General features: G+C 38.9%; 1 protein-coding gene across 7 annotated transcripts in view; it reads left to right on the forward strand.

Annotated features, from left to right (window-relative positions):
- LOC106886004 (poly(rC)-binding protein 3-like) overlaps nt 1–15,525 on the forward strand; it is a 525,351-nt gene that overhangs the window by 344,026 nt on the left and 165,800 nt on the right. For all 7 annotated transcript variants that reach the window (XM_014938586.1, XM_014938583.1, XM_014938584.1 and 4 more), the window contains one exon: nt 10,073–10,173. The gene's annotated coding sequence lies outside the window, so the exon portion shown is untranslated. The remainder of the gene's footprint in view (nt 1–10,072; nt 10,174–15,525) is intronic.

Genomic DNA, 15,525 nt, shown 5'->3' on the forward strand with positions numbered 1-15,525 from the left:
ATAACACAGTGTTCTATGTGCAGACACATGCAGGTATCTGGTCATTTTCCCTGACCTTCAGATTTCTCCTTTTATATCTCCATTAAGTGCCAGTTTGTTACTAAAGCATACTTTGCAATTAAAAATTAATTGCTTAAAAAGAAAAGGCAGCTTCCTGCCTAGTTCTTAATTAATCTTTATTTAAGACACTTAAATATTTATAATGACTTACTTCTCTTTTCATTATAAATACTGTAGTGATTCAAATAACTTTTATGTTTCAAAAGAGTTTTCACTTTTACTGCAATGGATACTCATTAAAAAAATTCCGCATCCCTCTCAGAGCATAGACTGTGATGCTATTGTACCTGTAAGTACCAAGAGGTCAGATTGGTGCAGAAAGGGTCAGATTTCCCTTAGGCCTTATGGTCCCTCCTTGAAAAGTGAAAGAAAGCGCAGGTAAACTACTACTGTGCCTGCTAGACGTAAGCAAGGCCCTACTAACTTCAGTTTATGCAAACTGCACAGCTAAGGGGACAAAGAAATGTTTGATCTACAGGCTTTGCCTTCTGCCTGCACCAGAGCAGCACACTGCTCTCCTGAAGGACAGCAGCAGTGAGCGCCAGTGGGTTTATGCTGCACCAAGGCATCGCATTTCCTGGCTCTTCACTGTCCAGTGTCTGCACTGAGGGTTGGGTTGTCCTTCAGCCCCTGACCCACCAGTTGCCTATACTGTGAACCCCTTGGCTCAGCACCCAAGATAAATTTTAGACTTTCTGAACTCAATTTAGAGTTTCAGCTTTCTCAACTCTCAAATCTGCTGTGCTTATCTGGCAGATTTTCCCAGGAGTGCCTGGGCTTGAAATCATCAACTGAGCCCTTTCCAGTATGCAACCTTTCAATTCCCCCAACTATTCAGTAATTTTGGTGATGACCTGGCTGATGGAATAGACTGTGCTTCCTTACCTTATAAACAAACCTGCCCTGGAGCTGGACGGCAGAAGTTGGCCAGCTGCAATTCCACGGTTTGCTGTCTTTGACCTTTCCTTCTGTAGAGCCGTTTTTCTGTCTACCACTTTTTCTTTATTTGTCTGTTTTATCTTTAGAGGAGATAGAGACAGCTGTGGAAGGCAAGGTAATCATAATTTCTGAGAGGAATCCCATTTTTGTATATTAACACCAAATAACTTTGCTGTGGAAAGGTGGGATACAGGTGGGAAGGGAGGGGTTTAAGCTTGCGCTCAGGGACTTCCAAGCCATGTGGGATTGTGCATCACATATTCTGTGGAAGATCACAACTGGTGATCAGACAGGGCCCGCTGATCTTTGCATAAGAAGGTCATCATCTGTAAGCAACGGAAACAACCATGACTTTCCTTTTGGTATAAGGTAAAGTGGACTTCTACATGGAAGTTAATTTGTGGAAACACCACTGTGCTTCTGCATGGCCAAATTGCTTACAACAATAGGATACACCACAGTGTTCCGGGAAACACAGCAGGTAAAATTGCTAAGCAGATATGAGAAAACTGAAATCTAAATTGCAGTGCAAGCAAATGACCTGCTGCTATAAACTGTACCCTTACAGATTTGCTTACTGATTGCAATATGCTATTTATTGTGTGTATAAGATGTAGATTGATCAAAATTATTTGTTTCCATTTATATCTTGTTGGAAAACTATGGGAGACCACGGTTTGAGTGAAGTAGATTACTGCCAATCATCCCCATATGTGGAATCAGGAAATTGAATAAGAATTATTCTTGTAGTTTTCGGCTAAGTTATTTAACTAAAACCATAGCTGAAAAGGTGGGATTTTTCACACTGTCTAACTGGAAATACTTAATGTAGCCAGAGATCAATATTGATGCCTGAATGGCTGAAATGACATTTTAAGTATTGCAGCGCTGAGTGAGGATAACATGACAGTATAATTGGTAATACGTGATATGAATCAGGGATGTCAGCTGACCATATTAAGTGTAATCTTGCTCATCTTAATCATGTGAATGGTTTCAAGGATGTCCCTGAATGAGATTCTTTTCTAATGTAAGGCCATTGATTTCATATAAAAGTGAAATGGGATTGTGCTCAGATTCTTATAATATGGCATGTATCCTTTCATTCTAGACCTAGAATGAAAATAGTTGATTAAATTGGTACTATGTTAACAATTTTTCTCCCTAGTATACTTATATCTCCTGTACAGTTAGTTCTCTGGGCAAATTGTTATGTTTGTGTTATGATTGTTCTGTTTCTCTTTGCTGGAGAGTAGTACTTTAATGGGTATCATTTTTGTGATGTAAGCAATAACTTTCAGCAATTCACAGCAAGGCTTTTCTTCTTGGTTGCCTTCTTATAGCATCACTATTTCATTGGCCTTAGATAATTCCAGAGGTTATTCTTAGAGAATTCCTGCAGTTTAGCAGGTAATGCAATACCATGAAAGTTAAGTAAACCTCACCCATGGGACATGGGACAAGTTATGTCATTTCCCTGCCCTTACCTTTAGAGATACGTCATCTCTGTAGGTCTGTCTGCAGTGATGGAACTTGCATAGCATCTAGGACAGCTGACATGAAATTCTATTTCTAGTTCTACCACTTTAATTACAAAGTCTGAGGCAGGTGGCTCAGCATCTTTGTACAGTCTGCAAAGTACTGCTTCTCAGCTGGCAAAGGACTCTGATACCTACTGTGGAAGAGAATGGTATCTCTGGAAGTGCTTAACATTTCTACTGAGCAATGTAGCACAATGAACGTACTAGTATTTTCTAAGTTGAGATGGTATTAACTAGACGTGGTCTCTGAGATTCCTTGTTTGTTACTGGTCAGTGAGTACTGCAGAAAGGTTATCTCCTACAGGGTGTGTCAGTGAAACAACCCCTATTCTTTGTTATCTGCACAGATTTCCCTAGCTGTCAGTCCAAGCTTGTCAAACGAGGATACTATGCTGGCCACCACACTCTTTTTTCTCCATCCTCCCCAAAGCAATGCTTACTGAACTGTGTAATGTTTTTCACCTATATCTTTGGGTTGCACGTGTCCTTATGAAACTAAGGTGAAGCAATTAAAAAAATTTAAACATGAACCTTGCTTCCTGACACACCAAGATAATCTTCAATAAAAAATCAGCTTGCTCCTGAATGAGGTAGCGCGGTGTCTGCTGCCTGTGCTTACTCATGTGCTTTTGGAGTATTGTTCAAAGTAGAGGAACAACACATCACAAGCAGGCAGATTTCTCTAGCACAGCAGCCATGAAATATACCAGTGTTTTATGGATGGTTGGGACCGACTGAACAATCATTATCAAATTAAGGAGGAGACAGCTGGGGGGACTTGAAATCTTTTCCTCTCTTGTCATAGATATGGTGGTATTGCCTGTCTCGCTAAATGAAATAACAATAGGGAAGCCTCAGGGCATATTGTCTGCTTCCCCTCTCTTGGGTAGTCTGCTATTTTTCCTTCTCGCATATTAGAGGAGGCTGATCCCTTGTAATGCAATGTCAAAGGCCTTTGGGACTTAAAAAATGTTGTGTTTGTGGTTTTCGGAAGGGCAGAGAAAAAGCATTGACCCTACCAGATGTGATATTTTCGGGTGGCACAGAGGTTTTAAGGAAAATGAGAAAAAAGAATGCACTTGGGTTGACCAAGCTTAAAGAAAATGAAATCATTCCAGGTGGTTGTCGAAAATTACAGCAAATATAATTCTACTTGGTTGCCCCCATAGCTCTTTCGCTCAGAACTCCTTCAGTAATATGGTAACCTTTGCATTACAGATTACATGTTGATCACAGCAAACTTGTTTTCTAATAGATTAAACTGATTGATTGCTACTATAACAATTAAAGAAAAATCTGTTAGATCCAAACAGCTGTTTAGTTTGATGACATTTCAATTCCTTTTATGAGTAATTGAGAAATATTTACTTACGAGTGTGAGGAAGCACTTTGCTTTGGTGAATATTTTGTACTCGCATGCAAACAACAATATGCAGGTGCAAACTAACATGGTAGCTATTTGCTGTTTATTATTCAGTCACTCCTTATTTACCTGTGTCATTTTGGAAGGTTGTTTTCATCTCTTCAGTAAGCAGAAACATTATCGTTACTATGAGATGGCCACTCGTGAACAATATTATTCTTCCTGCACCAGAAGATACATAAAGCAGAAGTCAAAACAGTTACTAACAATGCATAGCCAATAGCAAACAGCTGACAAACAACCCACACACTAAAAATGCTTTGTCCTAATAGTAATTGAGTTACAATTACTATTATATGAATTAACAAATGCATTGGCAGAAATCTGCTCATTAAAAATTTGCAAGTGGGAAATAGGGTTGGATAATGCATTTACAAACTAGCTACAATGGATGTAGTAGGAAAGTAAGGCTGCATCCTCACGCTCCCTGGGAACAGAATCATTCCTTGTCTATACAAGGATAGCTCAGGGCAGTTCAGATTAAGTGAACTGAAGGTGTGAAATACCTGCTCAGGTGTCTGAAGCACATCCTCATCCTGTGATGTAGGTGCTCCCTCTGTTGTTTCTCACTCATCTTTTCTCCCTCCTCCCCTCCCTGTGTGGCATTCTCTGTCCTTTCTTAAATACGTTTCCCAGAGATGCCACCAGCTTAACTCCTCACAGAGGCCATGCTTGCAGCCCCCCTGCTGCCACCACTGTGACACCTACAGGCAATGCAAAAAATTAAGCTAAAAAAAAAATATTGGTGTTTTAACTAATTCCTATTAATTTCATTACTTTTTTCCCATTGAAAAATAAGGCCAGGACTATACATGGAGCTGCCAGCATACCAGCGTTATCTGAGGTTTGCTTATTGCAGTGCTGCTGGGCTAGGGGAAGGTTTAATGTTGATTCTAGTACCAGAGGGCAAAACCCTGCAGGCACACTACAGTTCATATCAATTTTAGGCCTGGTAAAAACTACAACAAAAGCTAGGTTTTTTGCCAAGGTTAAGTGTAGATGGGTGGGTGAGACAAACGTGGGGGAAACTAGCACATCCAGTAGATTAAGCCAGAGTTTGGAGGTGCCCTTGAGCTGCTTCATTGCCTCTGCAGGGCTTCCAGTTGACTTGGGATATTTTCTACACTGCAAAGTTTAATTCTCTGTATGTGCTCTGGGAGACAAAGCAGTAAACTGTTATAAAAGTGATTGAGCCAGCAGGTCTATTGTGGTCACACCCACAGCAGGAGTGCTTTCCTGATCGACTCAGAAATATGGGTGTACTCTGCTCCACAAGCAAAGCATTCCTCAGGCTCCAGCTGCACCAGTAGTCCCACCTCATGCCATTGCCATGGTAGTAAAATTGTCCTGGAAAGGTGTTTGTTGTTTCCTGTTCCCCAGGAAAAAAAAAAAATAAAATAAATAAAATACCAAACCACATGTTTTTACTAGGGAACTTGTCAGCTAGTCATGGACTTGGATACCTTGCCCTAGACCAACACAACTCTGCCAGCTGAAATAGCAGTGTAAATGCAGTAACATCCTGGGGCTTGTGGCAGTTTGCTTCTGTGCCCCTGGAACGTATGTTTCTGATTTGTATGGTTACCCGGAACGGTAACCCTTATTGAGTGGACAGGCATTGGGGTAAGTACATGCCTGCATGAGAAGGTCTTTTGGCTTGGCCAGAATAATGATTTCATGTTAATTTAAGTAAACTGTTGAAGAAAGTTACACAGACACGCTTATTTGGATGCAAACCTCATTTGTTTCCCATGAGTTTTGAATGGCTGCTATTTCTCTGTATAGAGTATGAATTTCACAAGTAATCGCCGTTCCAGGGTGGGTACTTAGAATTAGCTTTTTCTGCGGTATTTCTTCAGCTTAGTTTCCCTTTTTTGGGCAAGGCTTTTAGGAATTGGCTTAAATTTAGTCTAAATATATGATTTCAGATTGATATAAACATATCTGCCAAGGGGCTTACATACTACTGTAAGTTCAAATAGTGCAGCCAACTCAGGCAGGCAGGGTTTCCTAAGGAGGCTCAGGTTTGGCATCCAACTGCTACTGCAGATTAAAGGGACTGATAAAGAAAACTTTCATTTTATGGTAATAAGTAATGACACTGTCTTTTTTTTCACTCAAAAAAAGAAGAAAATGGCCTTTATTGTGTAGTTAGTCATCTTCATCTTAACCGTTTAATCTAACTTATGATGGAGAAATAGAGATTTCCAGACAAATGCATAGACATAGATATGTGGAACTGTCACTTTCCATTTATTGTGGTGATAAAATACAATTATTTTTAGTGAATAAGCAAGGTTGCTTCAACTCTTTATCTGTCTTGTGATCCTCTGATGCAGTTTCATAAAAGACTTCACCCTGCTCGCTGTCACACTACAAGTGAAGGGTTTGCCAGTTCCACCACATGATGGCTGATGCTTCCTGTGAGATAAGAGGCTGTTGCTTTTGTAACACTATGATGAAAATATTCTGACTAGCTTTGGCTGACTAGATCTCTGGGTGTGCAGGAAGCACCAAAGCAGTGAGGCACGTGTGCCCAGAGTCTTGGTTGCCCAGATCACTAACCTTGGTTGCTATCACTATTCCCTCCTGCTGCCTGGCCATGTTATTTTTCAGCAAAAAACAGCATATGAGAGGTGTAGCTTGGTGTGATCCCAGTCGCTGGGAAATTAACCAGGACTTGAGCCTGAGAAGGATTTTCCTCCAGAACTTTTCTTTTTATAGTGGTTACTCAATGTCTGTTCAGGACGAAAAAGGTTTGCGTGGCTTTCTAAAATGTATCATATCCTGAAAGCTGAGTATGTCATGCTGGCTAAAGCTAACTTTGTACTTTGGCCACTGTTGTAGATAGGATACTGGCTTAGGTAGATAGATCTTCTGTGTGACCTTGTATAGCCATTCTTATTTACTCATTTACATAAGGTACTAAAAGACAGAAAGATTATCACAGGTCTGTTCAGAGTATTATTATAATTATATTCTATATATTATTGTATATTTAATATATAAAATATATAATAACATAATTACATATGATAGATTAAGATATAATATGTAAATTATATATAACAGTATAAATAATATATAATAAAAATGTAATACTATGTATTATATATATAGTATTATTATAACTACATTGTATACAATTATATTCATTTTTTATTTCCAAAACTATGGATGGTCTTGTAAGGTGTTCAAAACCAAAACTATTTATTTATTCTAATCGCCCCAGGATGTGAAGCTGCACAGTGGGACCAGGGAAACTAGGAATTTTCTGCCCTCAAAAACTTCCTTGTGCACTAGCTGGAGGCACAGTATGCTCTCTAACATTGATTGGCATGTTGTGAGAGATCACCAAGAATGCAATAAAAGAACAAAATTAATGAGGACATTGTGACAGCTGTATTTAAATCAGACCAAAGGATCACTTCCCTTAGTATTATACCACAGCATTCCATAACATTTTGTAAGCTGAAGGCTTATTTTGTGCATCTTTGTGTAAAATATAGTGGTCAATGTTTCTTTTATAACTGCAGAGAATCTCTCTTTGAAGCCCACACAGGTATGTGTCATCCACAACAACCTGTGGCAATGAGTCCCACCATTTAATTATGATCTTTATGAAAAGCATCCTTTCTTGGGTTTCATGCTTTAAACTTGCTAAATGCTTATTTTATTGGGACTGATTCCTGTGCTATGAAATACAATGGAAAAACATTCTTTATTCATTTTCTCAGTACTGTTCGTGGCTTTCTGGGGCTCTGTCACAGTCCTTTCCCTCATTTGTCCCTTTTCCAATATGAAAATCCTTAAGCCTTTTTTTTTTTCTCTCCTAGTACGGAAGCCATTGCATACCTTTGATCATCCTGTCACCCTTTTCTTTATCCTTCTGTTGCTATCCTCTCATTTTTTATATGAGATGACTGGAACTATATTCAATATTCAAAATGTTAGGTAGGCAATGGATTTTTATGGCAGCATTATTGCATTTCCTTCTGCTTTTTTTCTGTTCTTTTCCTAATATTTCCTAATATACCATTTTCTTTTTTTGACAGCTGATGAGGATTTAGATGACATTTTCATAAAGCTGTTTCCAAGCTCTTTTTTCCAACTAGCAGTTAATTTCACTGTGTGTTTATAGATTTCCCAGCGTGCAGGCATGAGACCTTAGTTATTTAGCCATGAAAACACAGCTAAATTACAAGAGTGTTTTAGGTTGTAAACAGGAGATTGTTGGTAGAATTTAATATTCACTCAGTTCTACTCATAATTTATATTGTTCCAGGTTTTGATATACCAGGGATTTCTCATAAGAAGTATGTGAGGCAGTGTGAATATTTCCCATGGGCCCTATCTTTTTAGTGGGTTCTTGATTATTTTAACTCAACATTAATTCTATCAAGAACCTCATTCAGGAAAGAGTTCATTCAGTGACTTTTATCTGATAGGGTTTTGCTAACTTTGCCACTGTAAGGCATATCCAGACCAAAACCAAGGGAATCCAAGAAAATGGGTAATACTTTGCTGTACTGACTCGGTGGAGACTTCATCCCATAGTCTTCAATATCAGATAGAGATGCACAGCCCTTCAATTTCTTTCATAGCTGAAATGTGTTATTACTATCACAGTGGTTGCTAAAATGGAGTTCTGGAGCTTAATGAAATCTGGAATTAAATAAATCACCTCAGGATTCTTAAAACCTAGCTGTGAAAGATCTTTAAATAGTTGTTTCTAAAAGAAGTGCTGATAGAATAAATACATTACTGCGAGTCAATCAGTCTCATCTCTGACTTTAAAACAGTTGCTGTGTTATATTTAAAGATCATTGTCAAAAATTCCTTAATGGGCTAAAAAGACCTCACTATCATATCACAAGGAGAGCTCATTTTTAAATGAGGTTTTTCAGCACTCTCCTTTCATGAAGTATAAGTCATTTGACTTTTTGCTTGTTAATGTAAGCTCTTGTTTTCAAATTTACTCAAGTACAGAAGCTAGAGATGCATTAAGATTTTCTGTTAACACAGTTTTCTTTGAGAAGGAGTTCTGTTCCTTACTGATTTTATTTATTCCTATGCATTATAGGCAGAGTTTTCTTTGTAAGGCTTTTTTTCCCATTCCAGTCTCAGTCCTGCTGGTCTTAGAGAGATCCATGGTGGAAACATTACTTTATAGCTGTGGTGGGTTGACCTTGGCGAGCAGCCTTATGCTTGCTCACTTCGCCTTCTCAGCAGAACAGGGGGAATAAATACATAAGAGAATCTTATGGGTTGAGATAATGACAAGGATATAACTCACCAGTTACCTCCATGGGCAAAAACCCAGATGACTTGGGAAAAATAATTTAAATTATTGCCAATTAAAAATAGAGTAGGATAGTGAGAAACAAAGACAACACTAAAAACACCTTCCCCCTACCCCTTCTTTTTCTCAGGATCAACTTCACTTCTACATTTCCAGCTCCTCTACCTCCTCCTCCCACAGTCTGCATAGATGGAAGAACTGGTCATCTCCCAGTCTTTCAGTTTCATTTTGATTTAGAGAGCTGAGATGTCTCCTTGACTCAGTCAGCTGTGCTGTCCATTAAGGGCAACTGGAAATTACAAAACTGGAATTGAAATGCGGAGTAACATTTTCAGTAAAAAGGAACATCCTCAGCTATTAGATCACCAGTGAGTCCAAATACATGAACTAGTCCAAAAGACAGCTAACAAACTCTAGTCAATTGTTTGAAAGATGTGATTTTATATGCCTGCTTTGGAAAGTCATTTACTCCAGCATATTGGTTTGTTAAACCAGAAGGAGACAGACCTCTTTCATTTTCACTGTTCTCTACAACTGGAACATCTTAGAAATGTAGGTATGCAAGAGAATAAATTAAATAATTACTCTTCTCATTGTTCTGATTCCCTGTGCACTCCGGGAAGCCTGACCTGAGCAGTTTGGCTTGGAAAAGCCCATAAACTCTCTGCAGATTTAGTGGTAGAATAAAAAAATGTTTTATGAATAAATAACCCCATTAAATGGGAGATAAAGTTATTTTGGACAAGTTTTGGTTTAGTATTTGTTAGGTGATATAATTACTAAATCCTTGTTTATTCTTTTTTTCAGAGCATACTCAACACCTTTAGATATCTTCCTTGAGACCACGGAGTGACTGTATTACCTGCTCAACGACAGGAGTTTTTTAAATATCACTGGTCTTCTGACAAGTAAGTTTTTCATTCTCAGTTGTGTTTTCTCCCCTGTATTCCTGGCTTGTATTTTATCCTTGTATTGATTCTATGGACTATGGTATTCCTTTTCTGGTCCAAGTGAATACAAGTGCAAATTGAATAGTATGAGAAAGTGACCTTAATCAGTTTCAGCTAAAATGAAATCTATCAACATTACAGATATAACCGAGGTTAAGTACTACCCTACCTGATTATTACAGCTTGTAATGCCAGTGGGACTCCAGTAGTCATATCTCTGGAATTTTTGAGGCTTTTTCCTGGTAGAGGTTAACTGGTTAAAACTTATTTATTGTCACTAGAATTGTGTGGCATCAGGATCAGGAAATGCTTATCCATTTGCAGTTAGGCTCTTCTTTTACTTCTTGAGAGCCTCCAGACATTCATAGGAAATGTGACCCTAATATTTGCCAGGATTCACGTGGATACAAAAATGGTCTTCATACACCTCCTTTGCCCTTTTATTCTCCTGTGGTCCCTCTGCCTGTCTTAGTCTTTGAAAGGTTGAACTGTTTAGTCTCAGACTTATACTATGTCAGGAGTTTTCTGACACTGCATCTAAATCAGTGCTTTTCAGGCATTTTGGCCATAGCCATTTTGTACATAGCCAAACTTTTGGGTCTTATTTGGGGTCTGAAAGGAACACAGGGTCTGAATCCATCGCTTGTTACTATACGATCTCTTTTCTAATTATCTACACTTCTCTGTGGTTCGTTTTCCTATCTGGACCATAACGTGTCAGAGATGTGTATAACAATACAAGCTTCCATATCTACTTAATTGACCATTCAATTGAATTTCACGAAGAGGTAAGACAGACAAGAGCCAACAGCTTTAATTCTTCTTGGATTTGTCTCTAAGATGCAATTCTGAAGCTCGGTCCTCTTTACCATGAAAAGCAGACCATAAGGAAGCTGAAAGTGTTTGACACAATGAATTCAAGCCTAATAACTCAATTATGCTACCTCTGTGGCATTAAGCATATCAGGACTGTGCACAAACCTGATTTATCACTTAATCAACCCAGGAAATAAATAATAAATAGTGAGTCAATCTGAATGGAGAAAAGGGAGGGTTTCATTTTGAGGTGGAGGTGGAGGGTGGGAAAGAGGGTCTGTTTGGGTTTAGGTAGATTAACCAATTTTAATTGACAGCATTTTATTTTGAGGCAGATGTTATAAAAGCAAAGGAGAAGGATAGGCAGGGTCAGAGCATAGGCAGAAGTAGTGGGTATAGAATTATAGTCACAGGGTCAATTTCCTCTTCTGGTAAGTAATATTGGAACCCAAATCCCTCACCTCTGCTTACGGTACCTTTCAGCTACTTTGGTTCTACGATATTCCCAGGCAAATTACAAGAGTTTACTTCAATCTGTTCAGTGTTCTGATAAAAAATTAACCCTACACCCTGTCAATAGAGCACATGCTAAACTAACACATTCACAGAAATTACTTGGCATAAGGTGTTGTAATTGAGGGCAGGTGCTTGTAGTGGGTTTCAACAGGGTTCACAATTAGACATACATTTTCAGCATTTTTGAGACAACCTGGAAGCTGACAAAATATACTGTCAATGAAATTTGCAAATGATACAAATAGTCCAGGCCACTTGCTATAAGAAGCAACCTGGGTTGCTTGGTAACCTCAATCCATCTGTATAGAGCAAAATACTGAATTTAAGGCTGAAGAATACTAGCTTCATTGAAAGAGGAATTGTGTTCTAAGGAGTCCTAACCTTTGAGGGAAATATTTCAGGAATCACATCAGATCAGTGACTCCAGTGAGAAAATTGATTACATAGAACAGGGTTGTTGCTTTGGTCATGAGTCTGGCTTCAGTGAGACTGATGTTAGAAGGCTGTGTTTTGGTGCCCGTGCTTTAAGAAAGGGTGCTGAACAAACTGGAGAGGGTCAGAGAAATCATTAGCACACTGAAGAAGATGTCTGCAACAGATTTGAAGAGCTCAGTCTGCTTTGGCTTTTTAAAAAGAAGCTGAAAGCCCAGTTGATAGCATTACCAGGGGAAAAAACAAGCAAGGAACATAATTGAAATCATCACTCTGTCTTTCTTTCATGTGTTTACTTTTTAATTAGTTTCCTGCAAAACCGTGGGTTTTTCTCAGTTGGTATTATTAAAGTATTTTGGTTTTCTGTCACAGTGTAGCAGTAAATATTATGGTGGGTCACCTTACTTATTTTATAATCTAAACTGGGAAGTACATTATTATCCAAATAAGAGTCAATGATTTCCTTTAACATCATATTCTTCTTGCTTGCAGTAGTGTGGACTGGCAGCATAGTTCCCATGTTCAAAGTGGTGATAAAGAAAGGTTCTTGGTCACTATAATCAGTCCTGTTCCACTGTTGCAAGAATATCGGACACCAGATTACTATGACTGCTACTTAGTTTACATTAGGTGCTTGTGTTTGTGAAAGTGAAGCTGTATTAAGTTGCATTTAGGAAATTATATAAAAGCTCCTGATGTATTTATTCAGATTCACATTTACTACATTTATTTTTTTTTATTTATTACTTATATTAAGCTGATTTATTAGTCAAATTAACCATTCTTTATACTGAGTAAACAGAACTGTGTGTTTCTGTTTACTGTGTCCTGCAAGATTTTAGAATTATCAAATTTCAGCCTCTGCCATGGAGCTTTTATCTACAGTAGAAAGTAAGATTTTCTGCCTTTATCAGCTCTCAAGAGATAGCTTTGCATGAACTAGATATTGAACAGAGATAACCTGAATAAAGTGAAGAAAATACCTTCTCTGCACCTGCAGAGGAAGCTACAGCCATCAAACTTAGACTGAACACTTCATCAGAGCCCATTCTCCCAGTCTCTCAGGCTTTCCAAACTGAGTGGTTTGATGGGCAGCAAACCTTTACCAACAAATATGTAATATTTGAATACTGCATGTTATTTAATGTAAATCAAGTTATGGAATTTAAGAAGTTTGGCAGTACATTGTTAGAATTTCATATTTAATTTTAAATGATCCTATTTTTAAATAAAATTATATATTTAATCTGAAAACAATATATTTAGTTAATAAAACGGTTTGAGCAAAATCCGTTCTTGTATTAAAAAATAATGCATTAATTTGTATCCCGGCTGCCTGCAGGACAATGGAAAACAAAGCAATGTTAAACAGAATTCTTATCACAAAGAAAACAAGTCTTTTTTCTCATTTAGGGAATTTCAGAACCATATTATATGGACACTGAGACGTAAGGGGGACATACTTTTTTTTATTATTGTTTCAGTTCTTAAAGACAAGGTAGCATCTGGGCAAGTATATTTGAGTTCTCTTTGGTAGTGTTGTTGATAAAGGGCTAATTGAAAGCTAACCTTGAAAATGTATAGAACTTCATCTTCTATGTGTATAATCCCACGTATACCATTATCAGAATTCAATATTTTCCTAGAAATAGAAGTTACACAATATGAAGGAAAAAAAGAAGCTAAATAGGTATGTGGTCTTTCTTTTTTTCCTGGAAATGCACCTTGAAACTGAGGTACCTCTGCTCTTTAATGTAAAATTCAGTTCAATTGAGTGTAATGGATTTACTTTCAGATATTTTTTTCTCAGACTTCTAGCAGACTTTCTGCAGTACAAAGCGTCACAATCCTTGCTATGGGAAAAGGCACAGGAAAATTCAGATGAATGGGGAAAGACTATAAATAAAAAGCATTAGCCTCTGACCCAACGATTGTCCAGTAACAAGTGCAATTATGTAGACAAATGGTGCTGATCACAATCTTCTTTCCTCAGCATAGAGCATTGCTGCAGAGATAGACGTGCTTTTGATGTTGGCAGGAAGGAATATGTTTGCCCACAGTGAGATAGAGCAGTCACGGATTGGGCTGACAGATAGAGCAAATACAGATCTTGGCCATGGGAGACGCTGAGCACCTGTGACACCTGTCTTTGCTAATTCAGAGGTTTGCAGGTGAATGCACGAGCGAAAATGAAGGGTCATGGTTGCCTGGTTGGGGGGACGGTTAAGGGGAGAGCTGAATGAAGGATTCCAGTTTAAAAAGCCTCTAATCAGGCAACAAATGCCAGTGGCACTGGACACCAACTGGCAGAAATTCCCCCCAGTTCAGGTGTGTTAAAACTGTATTCAGGGGTTACCTTTCCCCTCGGAGCCTTTGTGCCGGAGCGGGTATCGCCTGTCTTTGGTGCTCACACCCGATGCCGAACCCACGGGCAGCACCTTACCCCTGCGCTGGTGGGACACTCTTCACAGCTCTGCCTTCCTCCCCACAAATGTTTCTGTGGCCCCAGGCCTCATCCAGGCCAACATGTCTGCTGTGGCCAGGTGGTACCTGGGTGCAGGGGATCAAGCACTCACCGTACCTGTCAGCAGGGGCAAGTGGAACCGCCTAAGCTGCAGTTGCACAAGGGTCCCATCAAAGGGGTGCTCAGGGTGACAGGAGGAGATGAGTGGGCAGATCCTGCCAGGGTGTCGGGTGCCATAGTCACTGCTCTCATCCTCACAGTCTCTCGCATTCCTCAAAGATACCATGGGCCCATGTCTGTCTAAGTTCACAGGTGCCATCACCTCAGCTCTTCCAGTTAACATCGAGGAGTACTGGGAAGGCAAGACCTTGAGAGACCCTGGCCCATGTCTGGGTGGGCCTTTGGAGGTATCTGTTTGTCTCCATTGTCAGCCAAAGGCAAGTGTTGTCCTGAATTAGGAGCCTTGGTTAAGTGACTAAAGGTAGGCAGGCTGGCACTCCGTCACCCACAACATTAAAAATAGAAGAAATTGACGTCGCTGCAGCTGGGATCCCTGGGGCTATGGTGTATATCTGTGACACCCTGCCTCCAGCTCCTCCTGGGGCTCTGGCAAAGGGCTGCAAATTCCTGACAGCCCAAAGAATTTGGGGCAGGGAGTGAATATTTAGTGTCTTTTTAAGGAGGAGTGCCACCTTCAAACTATGATTCTCCCATTCTGATATGACAGGGCAGACTCAGTCCAGCTTAAGAGCAGGTTTGGCTAAATGCAGTCATATGTAGCTCAGCATGAATATTATTTTTGTGTTGTAGTACTAATAGCCAGTTAAAAGATAACAACACTTATTAGGCAGATGCAGACACATTCTTTGCCTGTCTTCTCGTGGTAAAAATGAGCAAAGAGACAGAAGTACAGTTCATTAGGAAGAAACAAAGCCATTTTATTATCCTAAGAAAACTGTCTTCCAAATCTTTTTCCTCTTTCTCTTTTTTTTTTTTTTTTTTTTTTTTTTTTTGTTTTAAAAAAAAAAAAAAAAAAAAAAAAAAAAAAAAAAAAAAAAAGTTCTAGGAAAAATATTAAACCC

This window comes from Calidris pugnax, unplaced genomic scaffold (assembly GCF_001431845.1).
Source record: "Calidris pugnax isolate Ruff unplaced genomic scaffold, ASM143184v1 scaffold13, whole genome shotgun sequence".
Lineage (NCBI taxonomy): Eukaryota > Metazoa > Chordata > Aves > Charadriiformes > Scolopacidae > Calidris > Calidris pugnax.